Here is a 17,508-nt window from a genome sequence, read left to right on the forward strand (position 1 = left end):
TGGATTGGACTGAAGGCTTTTCTGCTGGCTGGGAGCCAGGAGGAGGGGGAATTGTATTGCGCAGGAAGGCCTTGTGAGATAGGGAGTCAGGGGTGGGGGAAAGGAGGTTGGGCTTGCTGGGTATGGAGCAGAGCTTTCCAAACTTTTCATGTTGGTGACACACTTTTTAGACAAACATAATTTCACAACACGGTAATTCAGTCTACTAGTAAACCAGAGGTTAAAGGTTAAACGAACGAAACATATTTCAACAATTTATGTATGTTTCCTTAAATATATACATAAATAAAATGTTTCACGACACAACCTATCTCATGAAAACCTTAAATTTATATTAAAAATATATATTCCAAGATTCATGTTATTGTTATAATTTATGAGAAACAATAATAAAACAAATTGTCTGTACCCCACACACTCATATCTCTCCCCCTCAAGCACATGTCTGTCCCCCCAGCACGTTTGCCCACCACTCACTCATCTCTCTCCCCCCAGCACATGTCTGGCCCCCACACTCATGTACCTCGTCTTTTTGATTGTTGCCAGTTAAGTGCTTCACTCCCTTCCATGATCACCAGACACTGCTGCTTGCAGTCAGTACTCTTCATGGCCAGGCCTCATCGGCAGCAGCAGCCAATGCAAGGATGGCTGGGCTCGTTCCACCCACCAAGCCCCCCCCCCAAAAAACGCGATTGACAGCAAAAATCACCCAATAAAAAGCAACCCATAAACTGAAAAAAAAAAGTGAATCTCTAGAAAAAAAAAAGCCCAAACTCGCAGAGTTGACCAGGCTTGCGCGACACACCTGCACACTGCAGGCAACACACTAACGTGTCCCGACACACAGTTTGGAAAGCTCTGGTATGGAGCGATGGAGGAGGGAAGGATTGGGGGCTGCTGGGCAGGGTAGAGAGAGATGGAAGTGGAGAGAGTTCTGCTCTGCACTCATTCAGGTCGATACAGTAAGGCCGTGTTAGAGTGCAGCAGGGCCGGGCGCACCCTCGTTTGCCGCTCGCACTGTTGTAATCACATACCGCTCGATACTCCTATTTAAATTGCTTGCAAATGCAAGCCGCGTCTGTGAAGCGTTAGGCCCGCGCAACCCATTTTACTGTATAGGCGCTGTATTAAGCGCCTATACAGTAAAGTGGGTGCGCTGGTACCTGTCACTTCAAATGACAGGCACCAGGAAGTGGATCCCAACTTTAACCCATGAAAACCTAAAAACCGAAAATCCCCTCCTCCCGAAGCGGCTCGACATGTGCCAACTTACCTTTTGTTGCTTTTTAGCCCCTTCCCTTCTCTGCCCCCCTCCGGAGGGGGCAGCCAGCGGCGAAAGCGGCTCGCAGCGGTCCCCCCCGCGCAGGTCCCGGTTCTCCTGGCTCGGCAACAGCAGTACAGTGGCCACCAATTAAAGCAGCTTGTCCAGTCTGGCACAAGTTTCCATATCCATTCCCCCTTGTATTCACATTCTCCACCTGCAGTCACAGCTAGGGCTCCATCCACCCCAATCCTTCCTTCCTTCCTCACTCGGCCAAATTGTGAAGCGGCTTGCAGCGTTCCCCCACCCCCTCGCGCAGGTCCTGGTTCTCCTGGCTCGGCGTGAGGTGAGAGCCCACTGTTCTGTGCCCTCTCTGACACGAGCGGAGCGAAGCGTTCTTTCATTGGCCGGAGCACCCGTCGATTTGGGCGCTCTGGCCAATGAAAGCGCATAGACGGCGCACCTGACGTCACTGCACTAACCACATCCTATGGCAACAAATCCCAGAGCTTAATTGTGCGTTGAGTGAAAAAGAATTTTTTCCAATTAGTCTTAAATGTGCTACTTGCTAACTTCATGGAATGCCTGACCAAAGAGATTATTTCCCCCCAGTCTTTCGTGCTCACTTGAGTGCCTAGGTCAGTGTCCCATTGGAGCCTGTGTTTGCGCGGTAACAGAGGGGTCGGCATAACTAGTTGGTAAAGTTTGGAGATTGTCCCCTTTATTGCATCACTGTGAAGGAGGTAAGAGTCCGGCATCGTCCTGCCCGGTCCTGGAGAGTTGGAACATTGAATGCATTGTACAAAGTGAGAGGCTCGCTCATGGACCAAGAAGTCTCGGGAGTCTAAATGTTGTAAATCAAATAATTGGTCTCGAGATAAAAGCAGGCCTTGATGGAGTAAATTGCCTACAGTGGTTATGCCCTTTTCCCTCCAGATTTGCATACATTTTGTTTGATATCCAGTAGATAAATGCACATTATTGAATAAAGAGGATTGATAAAAATAATCATATGGGCCAACCAATGTCCGTTTATTATGTGCCCAAACATTTAGTGTGATTCCTAGGGACCACGGGATATTTTACATCGGTTGCCAGGTATTGCGCGGTTGCCATAATAAAGCAGTTAATTTCATAGGACCTACTATTGTTTGCTCAATGTGCGCCCATTGTTTAGGGGCTGCCCGGCGATGAAAATCTAAGATTGCTCTCAATTGAGACGCACTATAATACCAAGATAGATTTGGTACCGCCATCCCGCCCAGAATTTTTGGTTGGTATAGCACGGCTCTAGCCACCCTAGGAGGCCGTCTCCTCCAAATACAGTCAAAGATCTTTTTCTGCCAACTGCGGAGTATGTGTGAGGGAATATACAACTGGTAAAGAGGAGAATAAGTACAGGAATTTTAAGAACATAAGAAAATGCCATACTGGGTCAGACCAAGGGTCCATCAAGCCCAGCATCCTGTTTCCAACAGTGGCCAATCCAGGCCATAAGAACCTGGCAAGTACCCAAAAACTAAGTCTATTCCATGTTACTGTTGCTAATGGCAGTGGCTATTTTCTAAGTGAACTTAATAACAGGTAATGGACTTCTCCAAGAAATTATCCAATCCTTTTTTAAGCACAGCTATACTAACTGCACTAACCACATCCTCTGGCAATAAGTTCCAGAGTTTAATTGTGCGCTGAGTAAAAAAGAACTTTCTCCGATTAGTTTTAAATGTTCCCCATGTTTATGGAGTGCCCCCTAGTCTTTCTACTATCCGAAAGAGTAAATAACCGATTCACATCTACCCGTTCTAGACCTCTCATGATTTTAAACACCTCTATCAGATCCCCCCTCAGTCGTCTCTTCTCCAAGCTGAAAAGTCCTAACCTCTTTAGTCTTTCCTCATAGGAGAGTTGTTCCATTCCCTTTATCATTTTGGTTGCCCTTCTCTGTACCTTCTCCATCACAATTATATCTTTTTTGAGATGCAGTGACCAGAATTGTACACGGTATTCAAGGTGCGGTCTCACCAAGGAGCGATACAGAGGCATCATGACATTTTCCTTTTTATTCACCATTCCCTTTCTAATAATTCCCAACATTCTATTTGCTTTTTTGACTGCCGCAGCACACTGCACCGACAATTTCAATGTGTTATCCACTATAACACCTAGATCTCTTTCTTGGGTGGTAGCACCTAATATGGAACCTAACATGGTGTACCTATAGCATGGGTTATTTTTCCCTATATGCATCACCTTGCACTTATCCACATTAAATTTCATCTGCCATTTTGATGCCCAATTTTCCAGTCTCACAAGGTCTTCCTGCAATTTATCACAATCTGCTTGTGATTTAACTACTCTGAACAATTTTGTGTCATCTGCAAATCTGATTATCTCACTCGTCGTATTTCTTTCCAGATCATTTATAAATATATTGAAAAGTAAGGGTCCCAATACAGATCCCTGAGGCACTCCACTGTCCACTCCCTTCCACTGAGAAAATTGTCCATTTAATCCTACTTTCATTTTTCCTCTTAATGAAGGACATCCCACCCTCATCGCCAAATGTAAGAAGTATGCCCGAATGGGAGGTAGGCAGACCTGCACAATACTAAACACACACACACACTATGATACAAGATAGGAGATATATAGTAATGAAAATATAGCTTTATTTACAGCACACATACTTCATTTCCCGTGACTATAATACATACCAAATCAGCATCCTGCCACTCATCAGGTCGGGGAACCCCGGTGTGACCGAAAAACAGGAGCACATAGCTTCAACGGGAAAGATCCTGCGCCACTCGTCAGTGCACAGGTGAGGCTCCAAGTTCCCACCGCAGGACCCTGAACTTTATAGGGCTTTGTAAACAAGTGTGCGTGTCAAACTAAACTGTGTGTATGTGGGACAGGATTACTCACTATCCTAGAATCAGGCCTGTGCCAGCAGTCCCAGTCTAAACAATGCATTCCAGACTCAAGGATGGTCATCCCTTCTCTGGGCCGCATGTCAGTGCTGCAAACATGCTGTACTTAGCTGATTCTGCAGTTTCCCTTACAGTAGCTGAACGGCTTCTATTTTTGTGCTTTGCTTAGTGTAGGAGGAAAGGTTTTTCTGTTTCTAGCTCTCCGGTTTGGCAGCACAGGACGACTGTAACTTGTGGTCTTTTATTCTGAACTTAGTGAAGGCAGCTCTGGGTGTGTGACTGAGGTATGGAGGCACTTGTGTCAGTCTCACTTGAGTGTTTTCTCACTAGGACATGCATTGGGCTGCACTGCTGCCTTTTCATTGCTAGGGCTATTGATCTTAGACTTCTCAGAGTCACTGCTGCTGTGCTATTGCAGGTTTGCTACGCATGTGCTGAGTGTTTTCTGTTTTTTTCAGGTTTTGTATTCTACAATGCTCCTGGTAGTAGAGGGAGTTTGTGTTGCTGTTACTGAGATGACACCAGAATCCAAATTTTTTTTTTATATGGTGAGCCATACAGAGAAATATTCTAGTTTTATTTATTTTTAATTATAAAATTTATAAACTGCACTATTGACTCATTGTAGGAGGTCACACACAGATCAACCCCAGGCAGGCACCCATTCTCTCTCACACACACAGACAGACCCTCAGGCAGACACTCATTCTCTCACAGACCCCCAGGCAGGCATTCATTCTCTCTCACACACACAGACAGACTCTCAGGCAGGCACTCATTCTCTCTCACACACACACACACAGATCAATCCCCAGGCAGGCACCCATTCTCTCTCTCTCTCTCACACACACACACACACACACACACACACACATCCCCAGGCAGGCACCCATTCTCTCTCTCTCACACACACACACACACACACACAGATCAATCCCCAGGCAGGCACCCATTCTCTCTCACACACACACACAGATCAACCCCCAGGCAGGCACTCATTCTGTCTCTCTCTCACACACACACACACACACAGATCAACCCCCAGGCAGATACTCATTCTCTCACACACACACACACACACACACACACACAGATCAATCCCCAGGCAGGCACCCATTCTCTCTCACACACACACACAGATCAACCCCCAGGCAGGCACTCATTCTCTCTCATACACACACAGATCAATCCCCAGGCAGGCACTCATTCTCTCTCACACACACACACACAGATCAACCCCCAGCAGGCACTCATTCTCTCTCACACACACACACACAGACAGACACACACAGATCAATCCCCAGGCAGGCACCCATTCTCTCTCTCACACACACACAGAGATCAACCCCCAGGCAGACACTCATTCTCTCTCTCACACACACACACACACACAGATCAACCCCCAGGCAGGCACTCATTCTCTCTCTCTCTCTCTCTCTCTCAGACACACACACACACACAGATCAACCCCCAGGCAGGCACTCATTCTCTCTCACACACACACACAGATCAACCTCCAGGCAGGCACTCATTCTCTCTCTCTCTCTCTCTCTCAGACACACACACACACACAGATCAACCCCCAGGCAGGCACTCATTCTCTCTCACACACACACACACAGATGAACCCCCAGGCAGGCACTCATTCTCTCACAAACACACAGACAGAGCCCCAGGCAGGCAGTCATTCCCTCACAGACCCCCAGGCAGGCACTCATTCTCTCTCTCTCTCTCTCTCTCTCACACACACACAGATCAATCCTCAGGCAGGCACTCATTCTCTCTCTCTCTCTCACACACACACAGATCAACCTCCAGGCAGGCACTCATTCTCTCTCTCTCTCTCTCTCACACACACACACACACACACACACACACACACACACACACAGATCAACCCCCAGGCAGGCACTCATTCTCTCTCACACACACACACAGATCAACCCCCAGGCAGGCACTCATTCTCTCACAAACACACAGACAGAGCCCCAGGCAGGGATTCATTCTTTCACAGACCCCCAGGCAGCCACTCATTCTCTCTTACAAACACAAATAGACTCCCAAGCAGGAGCTCATTCTCTCTCTCTCTCACACACACACAAACACACAGACCCCCAGGTAAGCATTCATTCTCTCTCTCTCACACACACACACAAACACACAGACCCCCAGGTAAGCATTCATTCTCTCTCTCATACACACAGACACACACACACACACATATAGATGAGATCCACTGCTGGCTGCACAGCCTCTCTCTCTCTGTTTTTCGGCCACCGGTGGGATTGGGTCCACCAGTGACTGCATGCACCTTCCCCCGCGTTAGGACATTTGCAGCCCCCCACAGGAGTAATCAAATATTTCTTTACAGAGAAGGGAGCGGATGCCTGGAGCAGCCTCCCTGTGCAGGTGGTGGGAATGAGGACAGGATCTGAATTCAGGAAAGCATGGGATACACCTAGATGATTTCTGAGGGAGTGGGAGGGACTGTAAAGCTGAATAGTTGGTGTGGGTGGGCAGACGCCATAGGCTGTGGAGCCTTTTCCTGCTGTCAGGTTTCTATGCTTCTCTGTTATTTCTATAAATCAGACAATGTGTGAATCTGAGCTCCCAGTCTGCCAGTCCCAATATTCCTGAGAGCGCAGTCCCAGCTGATCCTGAATCCTGCAGCCTCGTGTGCAGCCTCAGCTCCTGCTGTCAGTGCTGGGCGGGGGAGGCAGAGGGCAGCAGTCAGAGGCCGCTCAACCCCAGGATCCCTCCCTCCCTCTCTCTTACACTTCTCCCTGCGCTGCTCCTCTCTCCTTTTCTTCCTTCCTCCTTTTTGTTTCCTTTTGTGGCCGTTAAGAGAGAAGCTGATCGTGGGCACCCAGCAAAGCCCAAATCTGCCCCCACCCCAGGGACCGTGCAGGGAGGGAGCCGGGGGCTGGAAATCCTGCTCTGGAGAAGGGGCAGGAGAATGGCTGCAGGGCTTTCTGCTCAGCAGGTAGGAGGGGGCAGGGGATGCAATGCAGCCTTCCCGTCCTCTGCTTCTGAAAATCCCCCCTATATATCGCTGGGCTTAGGAGGATGCGGTGTCTGTAGGTTCATCTGAAAGCTTCTCCCAGCAGCCTGAGCAGAGCAGGGCAGAGGATCCCATCAGCTCGCCAGCTTTCAGCTTTCACAGCAATGAACTCTTTCCAGCAGCAGAGAACTGGAAGGCTTAAGCCCAGAAATGAGAGCAGAGAAGGAGCCTGCAGTCTGCCCCGCAAGCTTAGGGTAGGATCTGCCGCAGGCTGCAGGTTCCCCCCGCGCTGATCCCTTTCCCAGACTGGAAACGTCAGGGCCCTCCTCGGTTGCTGCTTGAATCCATTCTCCCTCCCTGGGCTGGGCAGAGAGCAGGACCAGCAAACAGGGCGCGCTGGGCCTGTAAAAGAACAAAAAGCTTAACTCTCTTTCCCACTGAACTCTGTCCTAAACTCAGAGGACTGTCTCCCAAAGCTGTGGCATGGGCGCGGTTATATCCAGTTATAAATGGGCTGGCCAGGAGGAGGGGTGGTGTCTGAATGCATCCTGCACTAGCTCGCTGACACCTGACACGCAGACCTTCATGGGAACAGAACAAAGGGTCTGCCACACAAATCTCTCTCATGCATATTCATCGTGGCTCCCATGCTTGTGGCTCTCGAGGACCAGGGTTGAGCCACCTGCTCTACAGGATACCATGAGCCCTATAGGCCAGCGCTTCCTAAACCTGTCCTGAGGATCCCCACAGCCAGTCAGGTTTTCAGGATGTGCACATTTGAGTATGCATGAGATAAATTTGCATACACTGAGACTCCATAATATGCAAATGACCCTCATGCACAGTCAATGTGGATATCCTGAAAACCCAAGGGCCTATGGGGTCCCCAGGACAGGTTTGAGAAGCCCTGATCTAAGCTTCAGCTGGAGGTGGAACAGAAGGGGAGGGGCTGGATTAGGGAGCAGAGCAGACTATAGTGATAGGGGTATACTACCATCCACCTGGTCAAGATGGTGAGACGGACAGTGAAATGCTAAGAGGAGTTAGGGAAGCTAACCAAATTGGTAGTGGGTAATAATGGGAGACTTCAATTACCCCGATATTGACTGGGTAAATGTACTGGGTCACGCTAGAGAGATAACGTTCCTGGATGGAATAAATGATAGCTTTATGGAGCAATTGGTTCAGGAACTGACGAGAGAGGGAGCAATTTTAGATCTAACTCTCAGTGGAGCACAGGACTTGGTGAGAGAGGTAACGGTGGTGGGGCCGTTTGGCAATAGTGATCATAATATGATCAAATTTGAATTAATGACTGGAAGAGGAACAGTGTGCAAATCCACGGCTCTCGTGCTAAACTTTCAAAAGGGAAACTTTGATAAAATGAGAAAAATTGTTAGAAAAAAACTGAAAGGAGCAGCTACAAAAGTAAAAAAATGTGCAAGAGGCGTGATCATTGTTAAAAAATACCATTCTAGAAGCACAGTCCAGATGTATTCCACACATTAAGAAAGGTGGAAAGAAGGCAAAACGATTACCAGCATGGTTAAAAGGGGAGGTGAAAGAAGCTATTTTAGCCAAAAGATCTTCATTCAAAAATTGGAAGAAGGATCCAACAGAAGAAAATAGGATAAAGCATAAACATTGGCAAGTTAAATGAAAGACATTGATAAGACAGGCTAAGAGAGAATTTGAAAACATGTTGGCCATGGAGACAAAAACTCACAGTAAAAACTTTTTTAAATATATCCGCAGCAGAAAGCCTGTGAGAGAGTCAGTTGGACCGTTAGATGACGAGGGGTTAAAGGGGCACTTAGAGAAGATAAGGCCATCGCGGAAAGATTAAATGATTTCTTTGCTTCGGTGTTTACTGAAGAGGATGTTGGGGAAGTACCCGTAATGGAGAAGGTTTTCAATGGTAATGATTCAGATGTACTGAATCAAATCACGGTGAACCTAGAAGATGTGGTAGACCTGATTGACAAACTGAAGAGTAGTAAATCACCTGGACTGGATGGTATACACCCCAGAGTTCTGAAGGAACTAAAAAATGAAATTTCAGACCTATTAGTAAAAATTTGCAACTTATCATTAAAATCATCCATTGTACCTGAAGACTGGAGGTTAGCTAATGTAACCCCAATATTTAAAAAGGGCTCCAGGGGTGATCCGGGAAACTACAGACTAGTTAGCCTGACTTCAGTGCCAGGAAAAATAATGGAAAGTGTTTTAAATATCAAAATCACAGAACATATAGAAAGACATGGTTTAATGGAACAAAGTCAGCATGGCTTTACCCAAGGCAAGTCTTGCCTCACAAATCTGCTTCACTTTTTTGAAGGAGCTAATAAACATGTGGATAAAGGTGAACCGGTAGATGTAATATACTTGGATTTTCAGAAGGCGTTTGACAAAGTTCCTCATGAGAGGCTTCTAGGAAAAGTAAAAAGTCATTGGATAGGTGGCGATGTCCTTTCGTGGATTGCAAACTGTCTAAAAGACAGGAAACAGAGAGTAGGATTAAATGGACAATTTTCTCAGTGGAAGGGAGTGGGCAGTGGAGTGCCTCAGGGATCTGTATTGGGACCCTTACTGTTCAATATATTTATAAATGATCTGGAAAGAAATACGACGAGTGAGATAATCAAATTTGCAGATGACACAAAATTGTTCAGAGTAGTTAAATCACAAGCAGATTGTGATAAATTGCAGGAAGACCTTGTGAGACTGGAAAATTGGGCATCAAAATGTCAGATGAGATTTAATGTGGATAAGTGCAAGGTGATGCATATAGGGAAAAATAACCCATGCTATAGTTACACAATGTTAGGTTCCATATTAGTTGTTACAAGCCAAGAAAGAGATCTAGGCGTCAAAGTGGATAACACATTGAAATCGTCGGTTCAATGTACTGCAGCAGTCAAAAAAGCAAACAGAATGTTAGGAATTATTAGGAAGGGAATGGTGAACAAAACGGAAAATGTCATAATGCCTCTGTATCACTCCATGGTGAGACCGCACCTTGAATACTGTGTACAATTCTGGTCACTGCATCTCAAAAAAGTTATAATTGCGATGAAGAAGGTAAAGAGAAGGGCAACCAAAATGATAAGGGGAATGGAACAGCTCCCCTATGAGGAAAGACTAAAGAGGTTAGGACTTTTCAGCTTTGAGAAGAGACGACTGAGGGGGGATATGATAGAGGTGTTTAAAATCATGAGAGGTCTGGAATGGGTAGATGTGAATCGATTATTTACTCTTTCAGGTATTAGAAAGACTAAGGGGCATTCCATGAAGTTAGCAAGTAGCACATTTAAAACTAATCGGAGAAAGTTCTTTTTCACTCAATGCACAATTAAACTCTGGAATTTGTTACCAGAGGATGTGGTTAGTGCAGTTAGTGTAGCTGTGTTCAAAAAAGGATTGGATAAGTTTTTGGAGGAGAAGTCCTTTACCTGCTATTAAGTTGACTTAGAAAATAGCCACTGCTATTATTAGCAACAGTAACATGGAATAGACTTAGTTTTTGGGTACTTGCCAGGTTCTTATGGCCTGGATTGGCCACTGTTGGAGACAGGATGCTGGGCTTGGTCTGACCCTTGGTCTGACCCAGTATGACATGTTATTATGAGGTGATAAGAGAGGGGAGGAGTGTTTTGGTGCCAGGCACAGACGATTGATATTCTCTGTCTCTGGGATTAGACTTGTAAACCCTGAGGCCCCGAAAGCAAACTGAGTCCAGGGGAACAGGTCTGGCAGTTCCTGGGGATGAGGGGTCCTGGTGTCCCCTCTTCCATGATAAAATGTTATGGGATTAAAGCCAGCTGAGCCCCTCCACGTGTCTCTGAATGTTTCTGGTTTGTGTTTCAGGTGCCAGTGACGTTTGAGGACATCGCTGTCTCTTTCTCTCAGGAGGAGTGGGGGTATTTAGATGAAGAGCAGAAGGAGCTTTACAGGGAGGTGATGAAGGAGAATTATGAGGCCCTGAGCTCTCTAGGTCTAGGTAAGTATTGCATTATCTGCATTTCTAGTATACACAGAGGATGTTTTACTAAACATCACTGGGTGAACGCCACACAGTAAATGTGCACACAGCCCTGGATTTCCCCCTCTCTTGTATAGGGAACAGGAAGGGCGAGATTGAGGCAGACAGAGCTGGGGTGAACCCCCTGATAAGAAATTGGCAGCTTATCTCTGATGCTGTAAGAATGAAGCAGCCCGGTGTATCCCCAGAGCCCTCCGTCTCCTGCGGCATGGAGTATCTCCTCCTCTTTTCTGGGCCACTCTCCCACTCCCCACTACAGCAATAGCAATTTGGATCTCCCTCCCTGGATCTCAGATTCTGTCTGCAGGTAATGGAACCTCCTCTTCTCTCCTTCCTACTCTCCCCTGCTCCTGATCCCAGATCCTCATCTCTGAAATCCCTCTTACTCCATCCTCTCCTCTTCTCCTTCCTCCTCTTCCCCCATCCTAGATTTCCAAACCTCCCCCTCCTTTTCAAACTTTCTAATCTCCTGTCCTTAATCCTCTCTCCTTATTCTCACCCCATCCCTGGTCTTCTCATACTCTTTCCCTCTCCCTCCCATCCCTGAGATCTCCTCCCTGTGCTGATACCTGAGGTCCCTTTTCCTCAACCAGTAAAAGAAAAATAATTTCTACAGACACAAGTAAGATTGGGAAACCTATTTTATTTTCTCAATATATTATAAGATTACTAGGGCTCCGGGAATCATTACGTCTCATCTGCACATGCGTGAAATAATGACATCACCTGGAGCGGGAGGAGGAGCTAAAGGCAGCAAAGGAGGGGCAAGGACACTCACAGCACGGGGACAATCACTGCAGCCACGGCGCCATCAATGGAGCAGGTAGCAAGGGAGAAAAACCAGCAGCACCAGGAGAAGAAAAGTGGTGGGGGGGTTTCCTGGATCCCCACTGAATAATCTATAATCACTGCTGAAGAGCCCTGCCTACCAGTGCACCCATTGCTCTTTCATTTTTCCCTAATAGTGAGGAATTCCTAATTCTGGAATTCCTCAAGAGGGAAATGTAGAGACAAGACCTGACCCTTGTAACAGTTTTGCAACAACCTGTGACCTTTTGAGGCCTAGGGGCTGTGAAACTGTGGAAACTTGTACTGTTCTTGCTCCACTGCAGCAACTCAGGGAAACTTGGTATCTGGCAGAAGACGTATGCATGTGCCTGTGAATCACCGTGAACCCAAAGTTTTGTTTTATCTGTGGGAACTGTGCATGAGAGCACCAAAGGGGAAACAGATGGGAGAAGTTAAGCTATTTGTAGAATGAAGGAAAATGTGTGTCCGGGCTGGCAGAAGGATGACTGCTGACTGCATGCAGAGGGCTTGAGGTCAGACAGAGAGAAAAACCTGTATATAAGGGGTGGTTGGAGCACTGGATATTTGGAGAAGGCCTGCACTCTCTCAGCATGTACATTGCATTGTACCCTTCTCCCCAGGAAGACGACCATTCTTACAGTTATACTGGAACATTTTATAAAATACTTATAACCTATTTACATATAATGAAATGAATGCTTGCTGTTATGATTCAATACTAATAAAAGATGAATTATCTGTACAATTCTAAAAAGAAAAAGTCTTCCTGTGCGATTCCTGAGACATATTACAGAAAAGGGATCCAGGAGAGAAGCCTCCCCCTGAAGGTTTAGCCACAGCAAGCAGTCTAATCTAAAAATAAAGATAATTAGGGAATTGAAAGCCTATGGAATAAGGAACAGTAAGGCTGAGGCTAAACAATTGTACAGCTTAAAGTCAGCGGGTGCAGGAGGCCGAAAGCGGTGGTGCTCTGTACTCAGCCGGTAAGGGCTGAGCTCAGGTAAGTTTAAAAAAAAATAAAAATACTAAAAAATGTAGTGAACACAGAGAGATTACAGAAGTCTGCAGGACTTTCTCAGGTCTCCATGCTTGGTGCGGCATTCTGGCGTTTGTTCCCGCTCCCATTGGTGTTAGGGGAACTTGGCAGGTTGAGCGGCACCGGTGGGCTAGGCCCTGCAGCAAGGCTTGTTTCTTGCGCTCCGCATGGAAGGCCGCGGCTGCATTTTTGCCGCTCTTTGCGCTGCTTTACTGCCCTCTAGTGGAACGTTGGTGCTTCTAGTGCATCTGGCTCTGCACACGTGCTGTGCGCCCAGTTCTGGAAGCGACTTTTGTACGCACAAGTTTGTTTCATAGAGATGAACTGCCGACCCTGATTTCCCAGACATTAAAGATGCCGAGTGTTCTTGGTGCAGATTCCATGTCTGAGGTGAAGAAGAATCCTATTTTGTCTTCCTTGCATAAAGCCTCTTGTTTTTCCCCTTTTATGGACGCCATTCAGGGGTAACTTGCTGGTGTGGTGGTTACTACCCTTAACCAACAAGCCTTCATACTGTTGATGCAACTCATTATTGCTCTCTGCTTTAACAGCAAGAGGAAAAGGGGACAGCAACCAACAAGGACATGAGTTTTACGGTCTGGGAAACAAGCCTGGGGGTAACTTGTTGAACTGGCTGTTACTACCCTTAACCGATAAGCCTTATACTTGTGATGTAACTCCAACATTGCTTTCTATGTCAACGGCAAGAGATAACAGGGAATTGAACTCAGACAGCAACTTCTGTTCTCTCCCTTACGGCTGGGATCGCCGCTCCAGTGGTCCTCGGATGGTAGGAAGCTGTCCTTGCTGCTGCCCGGGGTCCTTACCAGGCAGGGAAGCCGTCCCTGCCTGTGCCTGCAGCCGTCCTGCTCCTCCTGCTTCCTCTTCGCAGCATGGAGCCGCTCCTGCAGCCTGCCTTTCCTCCAGCTTCACGGCAGGGCTGCTCCCACTGCCTGCCTTGCTCGCTGGGCCTTTCACGTGGCTGGGGACGCCGCCACAGACGTTCTGCTCTTCTCCAGCTTCTTCCTAGGCGGGGGCGAGCACCTCTCCTCCATTCTTATGGGGCCAGCCAGGTGTGGCCCCCTGCAAGCTCCTCCCCGGGCGAGGTCCTCTTCAGCCGTATAAAAGGGGCCCTTTGACAGTCCAGCTTTGCCTTCGTAAGGATTAGACACTCCTGGGATCTTCCTGTCCTTCGCTCCAGGAGTCTTCGCTGTTCCATCGCTTCTTCAAGGTCTTGTGTTCCTTGTTCTTCGTGGGAGCTCCTTGTCTTGTCCTGATGTCCATGTTCCAGTCTCAATGTCCATCTTCCGCTCCTAAAGTCCACGGTTTGTCTTGATGTCCGTTCTTCCAGTTCCTGAAATCCGTGTTCCAGTCCAGATGTCCGTCTTCCATTCCTGATGTCCATGATCCAGTCCAGATGTCCTGAACCCCCTGGTTCCTCGTCGCCACCTTTCCTGGCATGCCATGTTGTGGTCCGCCACCAGCCCCATGGGTGGGCTGAGTAGGACGTCTCGTGGCACATTGCCTTCCTCACTACCGCAGCACAAGCCTCCGGGAGACTTCCGCTTGAATCCTTGTCTCTGGTCTATGGAGTTCCTTGTGCCTGCTCCATCCATGCTAAAGACTCTGCCAGAATCTGTACCGTACCAGCGTGGTCTGCGACCAGCCACTGGCGGCTGTGTAGGGCGCGCCCCGGTGTAGGGGCTGTACAGTTTCTGCAACATGCTCTTCTCAGTTATTCCACTATCTCGTCTAGAGTCTACGTCGGTTCCAGGTTCATCCGCGACCAGCCCCGCGGGTGGGCTGTGTAGGGCGCGCTGCATCAGTCTGAACCCAGCTCTTGATCCTGACTCCGTGTTTTCAGAACCTCGCTCCTGACTCCATGTCTTCAGAACCTTGATCCTTGTCTTCGTCCAAGTATCCTCACTCCTGACTTCTCGTCCAAGTACCCACGTCTTCGCCCCAGTCTTCGTCCAAGTACCCACATCTATGTGCCTGTTTGTAAACCGTTGCGATGGTATATTTATTTATTTATTTATTTCACATTTTTCTATACCGAGCTTCATGGTTGAATACCATATCAGATCGGTTTACATCGAACGAGGGATAGAGAAACTTGTAACAAAAAACGGAACAGTAAATTATAATCAGAAAGAGAGCAGAAAAAATTACATTGAACAAGGACTATAAACTTGGAGGCTTTACAGCTTGGAAGTAAATAGAGTAAAAGGCCCGAGCAGGGCAGTAACTTAAAACTCAAAAGTCATAATGAGCTCGGTTCGAGCAAGATAGTTAAATTGCGGAGGTATTGGATAAGAGGCATCTCACGGAGAGGCATGGTTCCATGGCTCGTGAGTAGGTTGATAGATTATTGTGTGTCTGATGGATCCGAGAAGGCTAGTCGGAACAGCCAAGTCTTAAGTTTTTTTTTGAAAGTTAGTAGGCATGGTTCCAACCTGAGTTCTGCGGGAAGGCTATTCCAGATGTTTGGACCTGCTAAAGAAAAAGCTCGGACCCTGGTCGAGACTAGGCGAATGGCTTTGGTTGGAGGGGATTGTAACTCTCCTTTGTGGATTTCTCTAACCGGTCTGTTGGATGTATGGAGTTTGAGGGGAAATTCAAGGTCAAGATGAAAAAAGTTATGAATGGACTTGTGTATCAGGGTGAGAGATTTGTGAAGGACTCTGTGGTAGACTGGTAACCAGTGTAGGTTTCGGAGAGTGGGTGTAATATGATCTCTTCGGTTGGTACTGGTTAAGGTTCTGGCTGCGTACATATATAACTTAGCGAAGGTATAGAAAAGTTTTTAAATAAATAAATAAATGAGAGGTTCCATCAGGTCCGCGGCTTCAACAGGGCAAGTCTATGAGCAGTTCTCTGTCAGGTCGGATACTACTTTTGACGTCAGCAGGGACTGTCCCATCAGTGAGAAGCACATTAACCTGTTTGAAGTTTAGAATGGTCCCTTCTTTTTTTTTTCAGAATTTTCCATAATTATTTATTTATTTATTTATTTACAAATCTTTATATACCGACTTTCCTCAAAAAGAAATCAAGACTGTTAACAGAGTAAAACGTCAATACAGATCTATACGATCATAGAGACGCACATTTTTGTCAATTAACATCAATAATAATTACACTACAATATGCAATTAGAACACTGTACATATTCAAACATAATATATGTTATTATTCATGAAATGTACACAACATTTTCTTGGGTATTTTAAAACATAACGGGCACCCATCCTTAAAACCCTGCTTATCATCCCAAGAAATTCTTTTCTTCGATCCTGAGTAGTTTTAACAATATCAGGGTATATCCAGATTTGTGCCCCATAGAATTTGGTCAGCCTGTTCCTAAAGAATAGTTTCAAAACATTATTGCGATCTGTAACGAAGGCGAAAGAAACTAACAAAGGTTTTCTTTCGGTAATTTCAGATTCAACTGAGAGATCAAGCAATTCAGATATATTCAATGGATTCTCCTGACCTTCTTCTCCTGTAGAATTTCTTTGAGGCAGATAGTAAATTTTTGTGCATACAGAAAGATGAGTCTCAGGTATTTTTAATATCTGCTTCATATAGGTTTTAAACAATTCTAAGGGTGAGATAGATCTTATTACAGGAAAATTTATAATTCTCAGATTAAGTATCCTCATTGTGTTCTCCAACTTTTCTATTTTCTTCTCAAGTATAGTGTCAGACTTTACAATTTGTTTTTGTACATTTTCCAATTGAGCAATCCTTTGCTCATGATTTTTTATCTTAGAATTAAAGGATATAATCAGAGAGTTATTTCGCATAGTCTGTTTCTGTGTTTCCAATGTAGTAGCTGTTAATATCTAGTCTAGCTTCTATTCCCTTCAAAGCAGACCACACAGTATTCAAAGAGATTTGTTCAGGCTGTCCCAGCCGAATACTCACTGCTCCAAGTTCTGGTTGTTCACTTCCCACCTCTCCAGGGTTTCCAGGCAACTTTATCCCCGCTGGTTTTATTGTTGTTTCTTCGGCTCTCCCTTGTCCGTCCGATTCAGCCAGCCTTCTCCTCGTCGTGGGGTTCCCCCCTCTTCCTCTCCGCCTTCCAGCCCGACCAGCTCTTCTCTAGTCAGATTATCCTGACTGTTGGCCTCCGTTGTTCTCGGCAGGAATGCTGGCTGCACAGGGTGTGCCGGCTTAGTTGGCTCGCCGGGGCTCAGAGTCACTTCCAGGGTCAGAGGGGATTGCTTCCGCTCTCCAGCAGCCCCTAAGCAACCAGCCCCTCCGGTGTTTGTGGTGTTCCATCGGAGAAGAAGCCTTCAATTCGTCGCTGCAAAGGGTCGGTGCCGGGTAAGCCAGAAAGGGCTCCCCTAACCCGTCCCTTTCGCTTTGTGTGAGGAATTTTTTTTTAACTTATGAAAGGATTGTAGACAAAGGACGACG

The 17,508-nt window shown here is 46.6% G+C and overlaps 1 pseudogene; it reads left to right on the top strand.

Moving 5' to 3' along the window:
- The first annotated feature begins 6,958 nt into the window (after positions 1-6,958).
- The window catches only part of LOC115083663, a 167,374-nt pseudogene continuing 156,824 nt past the window's right edge, over positions 6,959-17,508 (top strand).

Source organism: Rhinatrema bivittatum, chromosome 2 (genome assembly GCF_901001135.1).
Source record: "Rhinatrema bivittatum chromosome 2, aRhiBiv1.1, whole genome shotgun sequence".
Lineage (NCBI taxonomy): Eukaryota > Metazoa > Chordata > Amphibia > Gymnophiona > Rhinatrematidae > Rhinatrema > Rhinatrema bivittatum.